The sequence below is a fragment of the Neodiprion pinetum genome, chromosome 7, assembly GCF_021155775.2.
Source record: "Neodiprion pinetum isolate iyNeoPine1 chromosome 7, iyNeoPine1.2, whole genome shotgun sequence".
Taxonomy (NCBI): domain Eukaryota; kingdom Metazoa; phylum Arthropoda; class Insecta; order Hymenoptera; family Diprionidae; genus Neodiprion; species Neodiprion pinetum.
Window position 1 is genome coordinate 1,515,539 of NC_060238.1, and position 15,779 is coordinate 1,531,317.

General features: G+C 41.3%; 1 protein-coding gene across 5 annotated transcripts in view; it reads right to left on the minus strand.

Moving 5' to 3' along the window:
• rho-5 (rhomboid-5) overlaps nucleotides 1-15,776 on the minus strand; it is a 60,543-nt gene extending 44,767 nt beyond the window's left edge. For 4 of the 5 annotated variants that reach the window (XM_069137694.1, XM_069137693.1, XM_046634569.2 and 1 more), the window contains exons 1-2: nucleotides 15,637-15,776; nucleotides 11,291-11,481 (exon numbers count right to left, since the gene is read on the minus strand). The gene's annotated coding sequence lies outside the window, so the exon portion shown is untranslated. The remainder of the gene's footprint in view (nucleotides 1-11,290; nucleotides 11,482-15,636) is intronic. The other variant, XM_069137692.1, reaches the window with a different exon arrangement.
• Between the last annotated feature and the right edge of the window lie 3 nt (nucleotides 15,777-15,779).

Genomic DNA, 15,779 nt, shown 5'->3' on the forward strand with positions numbered 1-15,779 from the left:
CGTGAAACAGGCATGAAACGCTTTGGAAAATGTCTTTTAAAAATGTATGAGACTTGTGGTCGGATCAAAAAATATGTCGAATCAAATACGTATAAAAGGCTACTGAAATAAAAAAATTCGTTACAACGTAGTAATAACTTACAGGATATTCGCTAGAAAAATTACAGAGAAGCGAGAAGAGGCTACGGATAAATGGACGAATGAAAAAAAAAAAAAAAACCGGACAAACTTGTTAGTTTTTTTGATTATCTTTCATGCGATGTAACTACAAATTAACCATTCTCGGACTTTTTCCTCTACTTGTGCTGCGATATCTTGCTTCTCTTCAAATTTCACGATTCTGGGTCAACGGGTATTACCCTGTACGTTTTGATGACTGAGTTTGAGAGTATAAAAATATGTGACATAAATGGTCGTATCTTTTTATAGCGTTGACTTGAAAGCTTGAATTTTTTACACTCTCGAGGCACCGTAGAAATTGGTATTTGATTATTAATTTCAACTAGATACCGCTACGCGTTCCTGAGAAACGTGGGCTTGACAGACAGACAACGAAGTGATCTTGCATAAGGGTTCCGTTTTTTCCTTCCGAGGTACGGAACCCTAAAAATTGTGGAGGAATGTCTATGAAAATACGCGGCTCGAGGGCGCGCTAAGCTTTGGCTTTGGGCATGGCTGTTGCCGTGTGGCGAACAGCAGCCGAGTTGGTGATGGTGCTCTGCATAGAGGCCAAAACGCTGGCGAACGAAGCAACGGAGACGACGTGACCGCGCACAGAGGGCTGGTCGATCAATATCACGGCTTGGAACTCGAGCGCTCCGCGAACCAGCTGAGCGATTCCGCGACGAGAAACGGAGTGCACAAATTTTCGCAACGTATCTGTAAAATAATTACGCTGCACGCGAGAAACGAGAACGAATAATATTGGCAATATGCAAAAGAGCTCCGAAATAATTTTATTGAAATTGGGTTTCGGTGAAATCGTCTGGATTTTTGACTTGCCGCAGATCCTGGCGTTCTGAAAAAAAACTTTCCATGGGTACGACTTGTTTAATCTATCATCAAATCTTGAACATTTGTTATCACTTCGTTTTGCGTTATTATTTCGCGAATGATCTATAATCGTTCCGTTTTACCGACGGCCAGCGATACAGATCGCCAACCTGTCGATCGGACCGGATTTGTTTGATCTATCCTTCGATATTGAACATTCGTTGTTAGAGGTATACAAGAGGCAAGATTCAAATTCGTCACGGATGGAAAAAACTAATCGGACGATCGAATAACGGAAAATTTCGTCCCGACCGGGGATGAAAAAAGCAATAAACTTGTCGTCGCGATTGCAGGACATCTCGTTCTTATCTCTCTGCAGTTTGTTCTGGTATTCTGCTACCGTTGTTGCTTGGTAGTGGAGTTATATACAGGTGGCTCGAAGAAGAGAGGACGAAATTTTCGGAGAGCGATGACATCGGTATTCCTCGCTTGGTGTACCAATTTCTTTACCCATCCCCATAAAAGCTGAGGGAACGAAACAACCCCTGCCAACGCTCACGGATCCGACCGCCATGTTTATACTACTTGATGACACACTTCACCCTCTGCGCGAGTGACGGGTTCCTCAAACAGACCCCGGCTTGTTTTTTTATTTTTTCTTTTTTTTATTTTTCTTCTTCTTCTAATTTCTTGCGTTTAAAGTTACTGCGAAAAGAAGGTATATCTAATATCATACCCAAAGAATCGAAGCGATTTTAGTATGTATAAGGAGAGTCGAAATTAGAAGCAATAGTAGAAATGATCTCATAAATCGAGGAAATTGGTCCAATAATATGTGACCATCGACTTTTTCAAGTTTCCTTCGAACCAATTTCTTCTACACACTGCGGTAAAAAAAAATTCAAAAAATTCCCATGGATCGTGTAAGTTGAGAAAAACGTTTTTAGTCGATGGTTCAAAGCAACGAATTTTCTTCTATAGTCATTTTTTTATTAATAGGCTCAAGTTAATAACGTTAATGTAACGAAACATCAGGGAAAAAATCATCGTTGCACAATTTTGGAGTGACTTTTAAAAAATTAAAGTACATTTTGTTTCTCATGGTTTAATAAATTTCAGACATTCCTAAAGGTGTAAAGTGACGATTTTTCCTAAACCTGCATCGTTGCATCAACGTTACCAATTTCAGCCTCATGTTTAAAAAAATCTTTTCTCTCCTTTCTAGAAGCTGCTTATGACGCAAAGTAATAACAGAAAGAAGATATAAGAATTGAATTAAAAACAAACTTTAAAACGCCGCAATTATCGTGCGGCATTATTTCATTCATTTATTTATTTACTTTTCGTAACATTAAATACATCCTCCTTGTTTTTCCTTTTTTTTTTTATTATTTTTTTTCATTCCGGTCCGTAATAATATCAGAGCAGGTCTCCCCCTCTGCTTATTCGTTCAGGGTGAAAACAAAGTGGAGAAGAAACACTTCTGGCTTGATCCGAAGACGCGATATTTTTCGAGCTTCACTCTATTCTCATGCCGAACACGTATCTCGATTAGTGAAACTCGACCCGGTCTCCTCTCACCCCTGCACCTTTTTGCAGAGGGAGAGAAACCGAGGCTAAAATCTTCGAATACAGCACAAAAACTCAAATCCGCCAAACACAGAATTATTAAAGAAGAAGATCATAAAAAAAAAACAAAAAAATACGAAGTGAAAGACGTGCGGAACAAAAAATAATAATATAATTCTACCTACACTTTGATCCAATGAATATAAATAATTGGAAATGTTGTTCGAATCTCGGAAAGAAATATTTTCCTCGCGTGCAAAAAAACTTGGAAACGTCTCGATGGGATGTCAATTTTTCCTCACAATTTTTACACCCCTGTATAAACGTGATTGCAGGGAATTTCGAATTACCTAAAAATTTCGCCGAAGCAGGCTGTACTTGATGTACCTACTATTGGGCATACGTATCATTAAATTTCTTCGTATAAAATTCGTTTTCACTGTAACTCGTAACTTTCTTACTATACCTTACAAAAAAAAAAAAAATATACAAGAAAATCTTTTATTCCATTTGATTCCCCCCTCTCCATACTTTTTCTTCTCTCCATCCCGGTCTTTCACTTTCTCTTTCTCGCGTGCAGCCGGAATACATAATATAATTTTTTATACACCCACCCTGCGGGTGCCGCTTTTAAGGTCGGTCTTAAGAAGCGAACGACGACGACGACGACGAAGAAGAAAACGAAGAAGAGGACACGGGGAGGAGGGAGAAGGCAGAGAAGGAAGGGAAAAAAGCAGGAGTAGCGAACGACGGTGCTTCGCATTTAGCGAGAAACGGGGTTCGCAGGCCTTCCTAAATTTAGAGCGGAAGGCGGGGAGGGTTGCATGTATATACATATACATATATATATATACAGCACAGCAAGTCTACCAATTCTAGACGTCGTATCCGGCCCCAGCCCTTCAGACCTTCTAACAATTTTTCGACCTGAAAGTCCTCGTCGAAAAACAGCATCCCAAATTTTTACAGATTTTTTCACCTTTCATTTTCGAAGTTATTGTATTGTATGGGTAATTCCATACAGTTTTATATTCTTATTTTGCTTCTTTGTTTCTTTCAACATTCTTTTTGAAAAGTTGATAATATTTTTACACAATACGCGTAATTTTCGAATTAACGTGTATTCGATAATTATTCTTATTCCTACTTTTTCCATTATCACTCTCTTTTCGTCCGACCTCTTTTTCCACTTCTCTCATTCTACTGTGAGTTTCAAAACTAGCTGCTGCCAATGGCAACGCTAAAAACTCCCTAAGGAGACAGTGGCAGAGCTACTCGCCAAACAAACTCAACAGCGCGAAAGAGATGAGAAAAAAAAAAGCAAATCGACAGCATTCGTTCCTAATTTAAAAATCTAATCTAGACGCGTCGGTTCGGTAAGTTATTTCCACCTCGAAAATTATCGAAAAAAAAAAAAAAAAAAACTTGCTACGAGAAATAAAACAGCTTCGAGATTCGTTTCTTCGGAGGTCAATATATTTAATGTCCGTGAACTTGTAAACTTCTTCATTACACAACGACGTCGCAGGAGATACGGACAAGGGGCGCGATTCGCGATATTGATAAGTTGGTAACGTTGACGCGGAGGAGCATAAATAAAAAACAAAATAAATAAATAAATAAATAAATTGGAAAAAGAAGTCACTGCCTTGTAGTTTGAAAAAGAGTTGGGTTCTCAAAATATTGGCACGATTAGCACTTTCTTACTTGCGATTTGACAAATTTCGGCAAACGACGAAGTGGCGATTTAAAGAAAGAAACGAAGGCGAATTTTTATTTCCAAGACACGCGTCTTTTACGCCAACGTTGGCCGTCTACCCGGTGTTCACGAGGGACTTTGACAGTTGGTCGAAGTGTCTCGGCCTGCAGAGGCACCAGGCGTCCCTCAGGGCGTCGCCGGGGTTCTGGGACAGCCTGACGCAGCCCGGAACTAGGGGCGAGACGACGGTGTACCCGGGGAACCAGCCGGGCCTGACGGACCCGTTGAGACGGACGCGGTTTCGGTAGACGGGGGGTTCGGGCCGGATCACATACTCGAGGATGCCGTCGTCCTGGATCTCCCGAAGGCTGCTGTGAGCGAGCGGGGCCCCGAGGAAACCGGAAACGTCGGCGACGGCGGGACTCCGTCCGGCAAAGTCGTCCCGGAGCCGCTCCGAGAACTCGTCGAAGGTGTCAGAGTCGTGGAAGACGCTTGGACTCGGCGCCGCCGCTCCTCGCGTCTTCTCGACCATCCTTTCGGGGTTCGGCATGTCGAGGGAAGCCGGCTTCTGACCTTCGACCGTCAGCGGTACCACCATCTCATTCATCGGTTCCGGTCCCGCGCTCGCTAGAGCTGATAAAAGAATTGGCCAGAAACTTTTTCGACGCTTGAAATTTTATGAAAAAAAAAAAAAAAATAGAAATTACATCGACCTGATAAAAGTAAGTCGAAATTTTGACAAAAAAAAAATAAAAATTACGATTAAACGCGTGATTCTGACGATTCGATGATCGCTTTGTGCGACGGTGTAAAATTTTTCCGCGGGGGATTATTTTGTTCTGGCGGATTTTTTTTAGGGGAGGTTTTTTTTTTTTTAAAGTTTTTTAAGACTTTCAGTCAAAGTGGAATTCTCGACGTACCGTCTAAAAAATTTCCACGCCCCACCCTGGTGAAAATGATTTCTAAAATTTGCTAAGAATTTCTAGAGAAATTGGAACGTTTCGTACAACATTGTAAATGTCCGCAATCTTGGATTTAGAAATCATTAAATTCCGTTTTCAAATTTGTGATCCGCGACCCTAACAATTAGAAAATAATGGCTTTTCATTGAAATGCATCGTTTACTCGCCACATTAGAGTTACAAGTCATAGAATTGGAAAAAAAAAGACATAATTTACTTGCAATTCGGAGATTCTACGATACGATTATTGCAAAGATATTAAAAAAAATTCGAACGACCGTAATTCGTCTTCGCTCAAGTAAATACAGAGAAATAAAATTCTAAAGAGACTTTGGGTGATTCGATGAAAAGACTTCTCTAAGTACGTTTTATGAATCCAAAGAAACGATTCGCAGACACGTTACATCGGATCGTCAAAAGAATTCCAGAAGCTTGATAAGAATTGCGTGTGGGATCTTGAAAGGCTTTGGGGGGGGGGGGGGGGGGGGGCATTCGATGAATTCTAAAAGATCCGGGTGAAATTGCAAAAGAAAAAAGAAAACAAATCAAGAGCAAAAGAATTCAAGAATCTGTAGAAGCTTAAAAATCGACATTTTCGTCCCAGACCAAACCAAGTCAGCTTCCCTCGGGCGTTTCAGGGTCGAGAAGAACGGAGACAAAGTGAATGAAAAAAAAAAAAAAAAAACGACATAAAGAAAATATAAAAAAAAGATAAAAGATGAGAAGCTACCCTCCATCGGTGAGGCTGAGGTGACAAAATTAGAAAAAAAGCAAAAAATAGGTAAGCACAGCAGCTCTGCTCAGCACAAAACGACTTCTTTCGCCACACAAGCAGCAGCAGCAAAGAAGTCCTCCTCTTCAAAGTGAGTGACCGATGACAATTTCACGAGGCGTAATAACCCAGTGTCAGTTTCAGAGAGGCGGAGAGATAAAGAGAGGAAAAGAGAGAGAGAGAGAGAGAGAGAGACGGAGGGCGGTAAAGGGGGAGGGATACCTACCGACAGATCGATCGGGAGAGGAGCTCGAGAATAGTTGATGGAAAATATTATCGGGTCTGGTTTTTCCAAGGTCGTTAGACTCCCCCTCGGACATGAGAAGCGCAGCGGCGACGACTTCGGGTTCGGGTTTCGCCTCGCAGCCCTCGGGAAAAGCGCCCTCAGGAATCGGCCTCGACTCGCCCATAAGTTGGCGCAGTTTCGCGCGCAGATAATTCCGTCGTTTTTCGCTGCCGCAGCTCTTCGTCGTTCCCGATCCCGAACCGGGCTCCTCTTTGGCCGTTCGAAAAATCAACGAGTTTCGAAATCAATATCCGACTCCACCAATTTCCAAATCGCCAGGCAAATAAAAAGAGAAACTATCGGCCGCGCGGCTGATTGCCTCTCCCTTCTTTTTGCCGCTCTTTTTTAATTCCCCGAACCCGACGACGCGGTATCCGTCGGATCTTGGACGTAATCGACGATCGCGTTCGTATCGTCTTTTAAATCGCAATTGCAGCTTCTCACAATCTCAATCGCACACCGCTAGCAGACAACGTGATCCTAGCTTCGTTAACAAAGTATACAGGATAAAACGGCTATATATTTTATACTCACGGTCACTCGGACGGTATAACTGACTCATGGTTACGGATGCTGAGTGATAACCTTCGGCGTCTTGCCACTGCGTTTTGCTCAGCTGAAGTGGACAAAGAACGGTGCTTTGTTAGCGACAAACAATCCGTACGATAACGATCGTGAGGATCGCGTACGATTCCCGAACCGTCCGTCTCTCACCGTTTTCTCAAGGGCGAATATCTTCGCCGGAAGTCCGGCCAGAGTTCCATCCTCGCCGGGCATTCCGCAAGAAGTTTTCACCACTCTGCCGGGCCGGCAAACGTTCTTCGTATCCGACTGTCTCTTCTTCTTCAACGGCTTACGAGTCCTCGGCTCTTCTCGCCTGCACGGGATCGTGTTTGAAAGAGATCGCGTTCGCAAACCCTGTTCCAACGTGTTTTAAAGTTGTGTCATTTTTTTTCTCCTCACATGCACGGCGGTGGCTCTTCCACGGGTTCCGGATCCATCGCTTGACATGTTCGACGGTAGGGTCGAGGGCCGAGGAACTTTGCGCACGGTGCCCTTTTCCCGCTCTCCAACGACACGCACGGCTTTCTGTTACCCTCGCTGCCCAGAACGGAAGTCGAAGGCTCGCCGTCGCTTCTTTTCCTCGATATCGCGTCCAGGTTCGGGTAATAATCCTCGACGCGGATCGTCGAGCTGTTAAATCGATCTCAGGTTATCCACCGTCTTTACATGCGTAAACGAGCTTGCGGATTTCTAGCGCTTGCCTTTTTCGCCATTTCCGATCGTCCGGCAGTCCGGTACCGCAGGTCTCGATCCTTCGACAACGGCGGTAAGAAAAAAAAGAAAAATACGCACAATATCAATGGCGAAAAATCGTCGAATCGTCAATATTATTATACCTGGGACATTTCTTCTTGTTCAAGGCTCGCTGAGGACTTCCACCGGGATGTGGCAGAGATTCGTTGCAGGTGCATTCGCCCCTGCGTTTTTTCGCCGGGTCGCATTTGCACGGCATTTTTGACGCAACGTTTGATAGCTGGTGATTTTTTTTTTTTCCCCTCTCTTTTTTCCTTATGCTTTCTTGTCTTTTACTTCAAACCACGCAGCGAAAAAAAAATTCTTTCATCGTCGGATCTTCCTCAACACCTGCGAAAGAATTTTGAAGACACCAAGAAGGAGAAAAATGTATCTGATAATTTGACGTTTTTTATTTTTGATGGGTAAAAAACGCGAGAATACCGCGACGGAAAAAGTAACCAACGCGATCTGCACTTTGTCTCTGCCCACTTCAGACTGGTGAACTTCCCTCGTGAAGTTGGACTCGCGAAATCGATTCGTTCAATGGCCCGTAACGATTTTCACTTCCAAAATGCAGCGACTTGGGTCATCGACGGTTAAGTAATAATCGAAGATCCAAGACGCCTGGAGACGTTTTCCGCTCTCAATCAATTCCATCAAAGTTTACTTACTAAATTGGAGATTGGAGTTGAATTTTCCGTGAAAGCGCAGCCGGCTCTTTTTCCCAGTTGCAACTTTACCCTCTGCAACAATAGCGGAGGCAGAAACTTTTCTCGTCATTTTCTTTTTCTCACACCGATAACGAAAAATCGTTGGGGTGATGTTGGGGTTGTTCACGACGATGGTCACGATGATTAAATCGAACGCGGTGACGCACAAATCTAACCGATGAACGGTCTCGGGATAGAAGGGGAGGTGTGTTTTCCTTCTTCCTTTACGCGTAACGGCATATATGTATAGGGTAGGTACACCTAAGAAGTGTAACAAATGCGAGGAATCGAAGTGGCTCGTTTCTCCTGGATTTTCCGGCCTCTCTCGCCCTCTTTCCCTGCTTGCCCGATCCTCGACTCAGACGCGAGGAATTCCGTCGTCTCCCTTTCATCGCTCAACTCCGTCAAGTTTCTTTCTCTTTCTCTCCGTCCCTCTCACGACCCTCTCTCGATGCCACCGACGTATACATACGTACACTCTCGTCTCTTTTGTCTGTCTCTCTATGAGAAAAATCTATTAGCCCGAAAGAATACCGGCTTGCGAAAATTTATGAAGCCATAAACCTGCGGGAACTCTCGTCCTCGTACTTCTCGATCGCGTGGCAAACGACGACGAAGACGACGACGAAGGCCGCCATGCCACTCGAAGAGATCTACCAGCACAGGAGTCTCTTTGTAACACCTTACACCCTCTCTCAGATCTCGTTTCTCAACGTCAACGCGCCTTTTTTATACCACATCAGCGCGAAACCGCGTATTAAGTTCTGTTTTATCGATGGATTTATACGCTAGTGTTAGACCGACGGTCGGTAAAACAGAATACGAAATGATTCATCATCGCGAATCGTACCTTAGTTGTTATATATATAATCAAATCAATTTACTTCGAATCAAATTCTTCCATCGGTGACGTACACCGTACTTTTCGACGCGGTTAGGTTCAAATTTGTGGAAGTGAGACACAAGGGAACGAAAGAAGGGATCTTGCGTCTAACCGCGAAGGGAGAATGAAGGGCAAATCCGCACGGCAAATAACAATAATTCTCCACGCATTCAATCGTTACCCCGGGCGATTATTAGCCGCAGGTTTTTACGGTGGGGTTTCACTCTCGTCGTCTCGGTCGGTCGGTCGGTTCTCGGTGAAACCTTTCAGCGATAGTAACAAGCATTGCCTTCTCTACAGGGCCCTTAATGCTCCTGATTTATTCGATCGAGATTTTCGAGTTGTGGGAAAGCGATTTTTCTATCTGTGGATAAATTTTAACGAAGTTGTCGTCAATACGAGCAATAATAAGCTTCCGTAAAATTCGCAATAATTCTTGTCCAGCTCCAAGAGAGATTAGAAAAGTTATCAAGCCTCGCATCTGTGCGCAGAAACTTATATCACACGTTTGTAACTTATTCACCTTCGGTCTTTGCACGAATTCACGATCCAGTTTTTTTAATTTATTCGTTTATACATACACCGCAATATATTCAGATCGTCGAAACTTTACTGCGAATAGAGCAAGTTTACTCGAATGGAAGCGAAGAATGAAAGGAGCGGGTAAGAGAGAAGAATCGACAGCAGCAGTAGCTAGTCGTCGTCTTCTTTCCATCGACACGTGGATTCCGGGATGAAAAGGCGATCATGAAATATGTAGAAAGTTCGCCGAGTTGTTTCATTCGAAACGGTATATCTTCCCCGATTTTATAAGACCTCTCTCTCTCTCTCTCGCTCTCTCTCTATATTTTTCTTTCTCTCGACGCAACGTACAACGAGAATAAGAACGTGTAAAACGAGTGTATTAATTTTGATTCGCAACCTTTTTCCTCCGCAGTTCTTCTTCCTCCTCATCTCCCCCGACCCCCGTTTTCAATTTGTTTCACTTCCTGCCCGCCCACGAAAAAGAGGAATTAATTGATACGCGAAAAAGAGCGAGACGACGACGAAGAAATTACATGTTATTAGTAAGGCGGGGGATTCGCAAGCCTTGAGGATAAAATTCGCAGGAGAAAAGCGTCCGGAAGTTACCGGCGTGGCTCCGCAACGGCGGCGAGTTCCTAATTATCGCAAAGCAGATTTCATTAGGCGGCTCATTTAAAATGTAATTTCTCGGCGATCGCTCTTCGCCTTCTTCGCCTTCTAGCTCATTTTCTCTTCCTCTCGTCCTTAACCCTTATATATTATATACACCTGATACCTACGTAACCTTCGTTATACCCAAAGTCGAGTTAATTCAATCGTAGCGACTCCTTTGACGAAAATTTGTCGAAATTTTATAAGAAGAAAATCGTATTGTTTATACACGCGGTTGTTTGTTTTATGAAAATACTCGTTAAAGTAACGAAAAACATTTCAAAGATTGTAGGATCGAGAATAATTATTTGTATCAAAATTTAAAAAGAAGAGCTAGATCTCGATCAATGAAGAAAAAATTCTCCAACAACGGGTACGCGTAGGAGAGGTGTTTGAACAATGTTGTAGAAAACCTCTAATTGCTTTTTCGTTTGTTTTCAATAAGGCAGTCTCAGCAAAGTGGAAAAATCGAAAGCAAAGACATTCAAGGCCGCCACGTTTTCTTCATCAACATTATTCAACGCTTTTTAAACATTTTTTCACCGACTATCGTCTTTGACGATAAAAGAAAAGTATCGGTTCCGGTCGTAAATCACTTCAGGTTTTCTAAAATATGAAAAACAGGCTTTCGGAAAAATGTCAGTCCGTTGCTCTGTCCAAAAAAACTCTCACAACGATCTCGGAAACGGCTGTACGAAAAAATTCCGCACTTACAGAATTTCACAACGAAATGACGGGCGTGAAAAATTGCCACGTCCCGTTTAATTCCAACTTCCGTTTCAGCCAGAAATAAATCAAACAAACGAACACGGTTTTTTTCCCGCTTTACGCATATTTATTTTCCGAAAAATATGTAAATCGTTTCCGTTTTTCGGAAATTTCCTTCCTTTCAATTCGTCACGCGATCGTTTTAAACAAGTAAAACGAAGCTCGGTACCGACCTGTTCTGCTGTTCGTCGACAGTGGCGTGTACGAGGAGAGTCGCTTTCTGAGCGAAGCAGGAGCGGTGATTATCGCCCCGGATCGGCGCTCACCGTTTCTCCAGCCAATCTCCGTTGGCTGGCAGATTTTCGCCGCCCCGACAGCCAACCTCCGTTATCACCTTCGGCCTTCGCATGCCAGGCGGAGAATCCTGATGGACACATAAATAGGGTATGATTTTATGCAAGATTAAACAATACCAGTCATACTTTTATACAACAATTCGTTTTACCCACTTATAAAGAAGTGCGAAACGAAGTTTATCCTTGTTATTACCGTTGGACGGAAACTACGCGAAAATTTTTTTCAAAGACGAGAACGGGCTTTTCACGCTATGCGTCAAACTTTTAATTTTTTCATTTTACTCGCTTTGTTTTTTTCGAAACGCTCTCCTTGACGTCAAACGTTGGTCGGTTTCGCATGGAATTTCCCGTATATGTATACGTACGCGTAATACATACGACGGAATACCACCGCTTTATAAAAATATCATCCCGTTATTATCGTCTCTACCACACCCCATAATTTAATTTAATTTATTATTTATCTTTCCCCGATGCCATTTTCCTCTCTTCCGCTTCACCGCCTTCAAGACAACAAATAATACTTTATATCCTATTTACAACACCCTAGGCAATACAACCCTTCCACCCTCCCTTCCTTCCTTCCTTCCTTCCTTCCTTACTTCCGTCGTCGGGACTCGGGTATATGTACCTACTCGTACATGGATGTATGTATGTATGTATGTACCTATAAGAACTGCGTACAGCATAGCGGACCGTATACTTTATTGCACATAATACGCGATAGAGTGAAACGCGATGACGAAATGGGGGTTGCCTGGTTTTTACCTGTTGAAGCTGCGCGCAGGAACGCAACAATAATAATAACAACAATAACAACAATTTCAAAGACTAAGCTGGAATAAGTCGTCCTTGTTACGTTTTTTCTTTTTCTTTTTTTTTTTTATTGTCGGCCTATTCTAATTTTCGTATTATTCGTGTATACTATCGGAGAGTTCTTAAAAATGTCATTTTTGAATTTCGACTCTCTCACTCTCCCAAATCGACTCCAAATAATTCAAAATTAATTCTCCAAGTTTTTGCCGGAATTTTTATCTCAACTCTAACATCTGCCTGTAAAAGGGTTCATTTTTCCAACCAACCCTTATCGTAGCAATATTAAGTAACTTTGGGGTTGTTTGTTCGCCATACTGTATCCGCCGTTTTGAATTTCAAGATTTCGAATTCAGGTACGCAATCAACGACCCAAGAAACACCACTGTATCAAATTTCAACTCGCTTACAGGAAGGGGTTAGAGTTGAGATAAGAATCTGAATGAATAAGGGAATTGTTTTTGAATTATTTAGAGCCGATTTGGGGGGTCGAGGCATTAGAAATTCAAAAATGACCTTTTTAAGGACCACCCTAAATTTTACACAATACATAATTGCCCTTCAATTTCCAATATAAATATTCCGCGGGTAAATTTTTCCCAATTCCGTTCGGATCTGTGGATAGAATGCGAAACGGCGACAATAAATAAAATGATGGAAGTAAAGAGTCTTTAATTGCAGAATTGCCATCAACGGGCAGACAAAAAAAAAAAAACACAAAGCAGGAAAAAAATAAAAACGGGGATGGAATGAATTGTTATTTACAGAGACATTATAACGGACCTGTATTTTATTTTTTTTTCCACATTAAATTTCTTCCTTGTCTTCGATAATTCGTTGGCATCGTCGAGATTCTTTCTTACGTTCGCTGTATCTTATCGCAATAATCAGATAATGGCAAAAACTGGGAGAACGGAGTCCGGCTGACGGTGAAAACGCGTGAAGAGCAACAGCGAGATGACGAGAGAGGGGGAGAGGGGGAGAGAGAGAGAGAGAGAGAGAGAGAGAGAGAGAGAGAGAGAGAGAGAGAGAGAGAGAGAGAGAGTTGCGAGAGGGTCGAGGGGTCGAAAACAAGGAGGATCAATACCACCGTCGTCGGCGGCTGAGCAAACTTTCTGCTTCCTCTCCTCGTCTCTCTTTTCTCCGATTCCTTATAACATATACACACGATCAATTATTACACAGACGTTGGGCGAGATGAATTTTCATTTTTCCACGTCGTACGATCGCGTGAAAATATTTTCTCATTTTTTATACTACAAAGAATATTTTGTGCAACCGCGGTAAATTTTACGCGTTGCTTACTTATAATAATTATACTCGCATATGCGTGTTTTAATGCTTCGGGAGATGAAAAAGGTTGTAATCGAAGAGCTGGAGGATTATGCGATAAACATCGGACTAATAAATATATTTTTAAAAAAGTTTAATATTTGAAAGTTCGAAAAAAAAATTTGTGTTCACAAATATCGGCACAGATTTCTCTATGTTACCGCTGAAAAAAGAAAATACATTCCGCGCATCTCAGACTTGAGAAAAAAAAAAAACATTTGTTCCGTCACACAAAACAGCCATCGAAGGATTTAAGTATAATACCCAATTTTCAAATTCCCAAAAACAGCCTGTTTTTCCGAAATTTCAACGTCGTCGAGGCGGTATTAGAAATTTTTTTGTCATTCCTGCGGCCCTTTCGCGAGAGCTTATATCTTGGTGAGAAAAAGTGCAAGAATCTCATAGTAGAGAGAAATCTAATTGTAAAAGAAACGCCCTTTTCCGAATCGTCCCAACAGGTATGTACGTGTACAAAATACACACGGAATAGAAATTTGTTGTTTGATTGTATAAATTGCTAAAATTAACAAGACGAGCGATGACAATCAGGGATTCGTTTGCTTTGCCATCGTTGAAATTTGTGCAGCTGCGTAGAATCTTGCGCAAAATTATTGGAAGGGTGCGCGAATAATTTTAACGTGACGTACATACGTATACGTACATATATATATATATATATGTATGTATACACACACACACACACACACACACACGGCTAATCTACTCTCTTCTCCGCCTGCTTGCTGAGTGCAACGGCGGTCCAAGTTTGCCTTATAAATTATGTCACTACGTGCAGCAAAAGATCAGGGCGACGAAGCCGACGACGAAGACGAGACGAGAGGTGGGTAATTGATTAATTTAATTACGCGGAGTAAAGTGCGTATATGTATATAATACTTATTATATGTTGTCATAAATTATCGAATAATTCTTTGCGCGCACGTGATGAGAAAATATTTGTTCTGAAATTAGGTGACAAAATGAAAGAATCGTGGCTTCAGAGAGATTTAATTTAATCGTAAGATAGAAAAAATGAATTGATAAATCGTAATGAAGAAAAAAAAAAACCGCAAGTACGAAATCTCGTTTCCAACCTTCTCGAATATTATTTTCCACAAATTTTCCATTCACAGGCAAGAAATTGTTCGCACAATTTGCAGAAGAAAAAAAAAAAAAAACTGCGGTAGTAATTTAAAATACGGTGACAATATATGCATAATATTATATATGCCTCGAAATTTTTCGTACTTGAAGTATAAATATGAATAACTAAATTTAACATCCGCGATAATTTTTTTTTTTTTCATCGGATTCTATCACATGTGTTGTTCTCACGAGTCGTAGAACAGTTTTTATCGGTCGAAATTGTTTTACCCTTGTCAAATAACGAAGCGGAGTTTTAACTTATAATTTTAAGCGATAAATATATGTGTATAAAAATATTATTTTTATCCTTCGCGTGAATAAAAATACAATATTCGTAACGGGAGAAAATTCTATTAAAAATTTAAATCAAGTAAATTACGTACTTCTTTTTTTTTCGCAATTTTTTTATATACATATGTATATATTTAGCGAAAAAAGAAAACGATTTGAGTTTAGTATATTCTATAGCTCTAATCAGGCTGCAGAGTTTGTAATGTTATTTGTAATGATGGATTTTTCGTGAGGATGAAGTTAATAACGTTACTGTAACGATGCATGTTTAGGTGAAAATCGTTACTTCGCGCCTTTAAGAATATCTGAAATTTTGGTGAAACACGATAAATAAGATTATACTCATATTTTACAAAGCCAATTCGTTAAAAGTCATTCTAAAATTGCGCACCAATGATTTTTTTCCCGATATTTCATCATCGTTATTGGAAGTAAAAAAAAAAAACTCTTCATTAAGCAACTCTAGATTTACCAGAAATTTAGTAAACCTTTGATACAGCATTAAAAGACTTAAGATTTTGTAAATTCAATTTCTTCAATTATCCCAAAGGTGCAGGTTGGTAATTTTTGTTTGTAAACGCTGCTAACTTGAGCCTAATTAACTCTAAAAATTATCAGATGTTGCGTAAAACAAAACTTACGTTCTCAGGGATGAAAAACGTGGCGGAAAAAGTTGCGAATAATCTCGGGGCCTGTATCCTGCAGAAAGTGGCGATCAAAGTAGCGGTAGAAGTGTGATATAATCCTTATTATCCTTATCCAGAGTGGCACCACCACCACCACC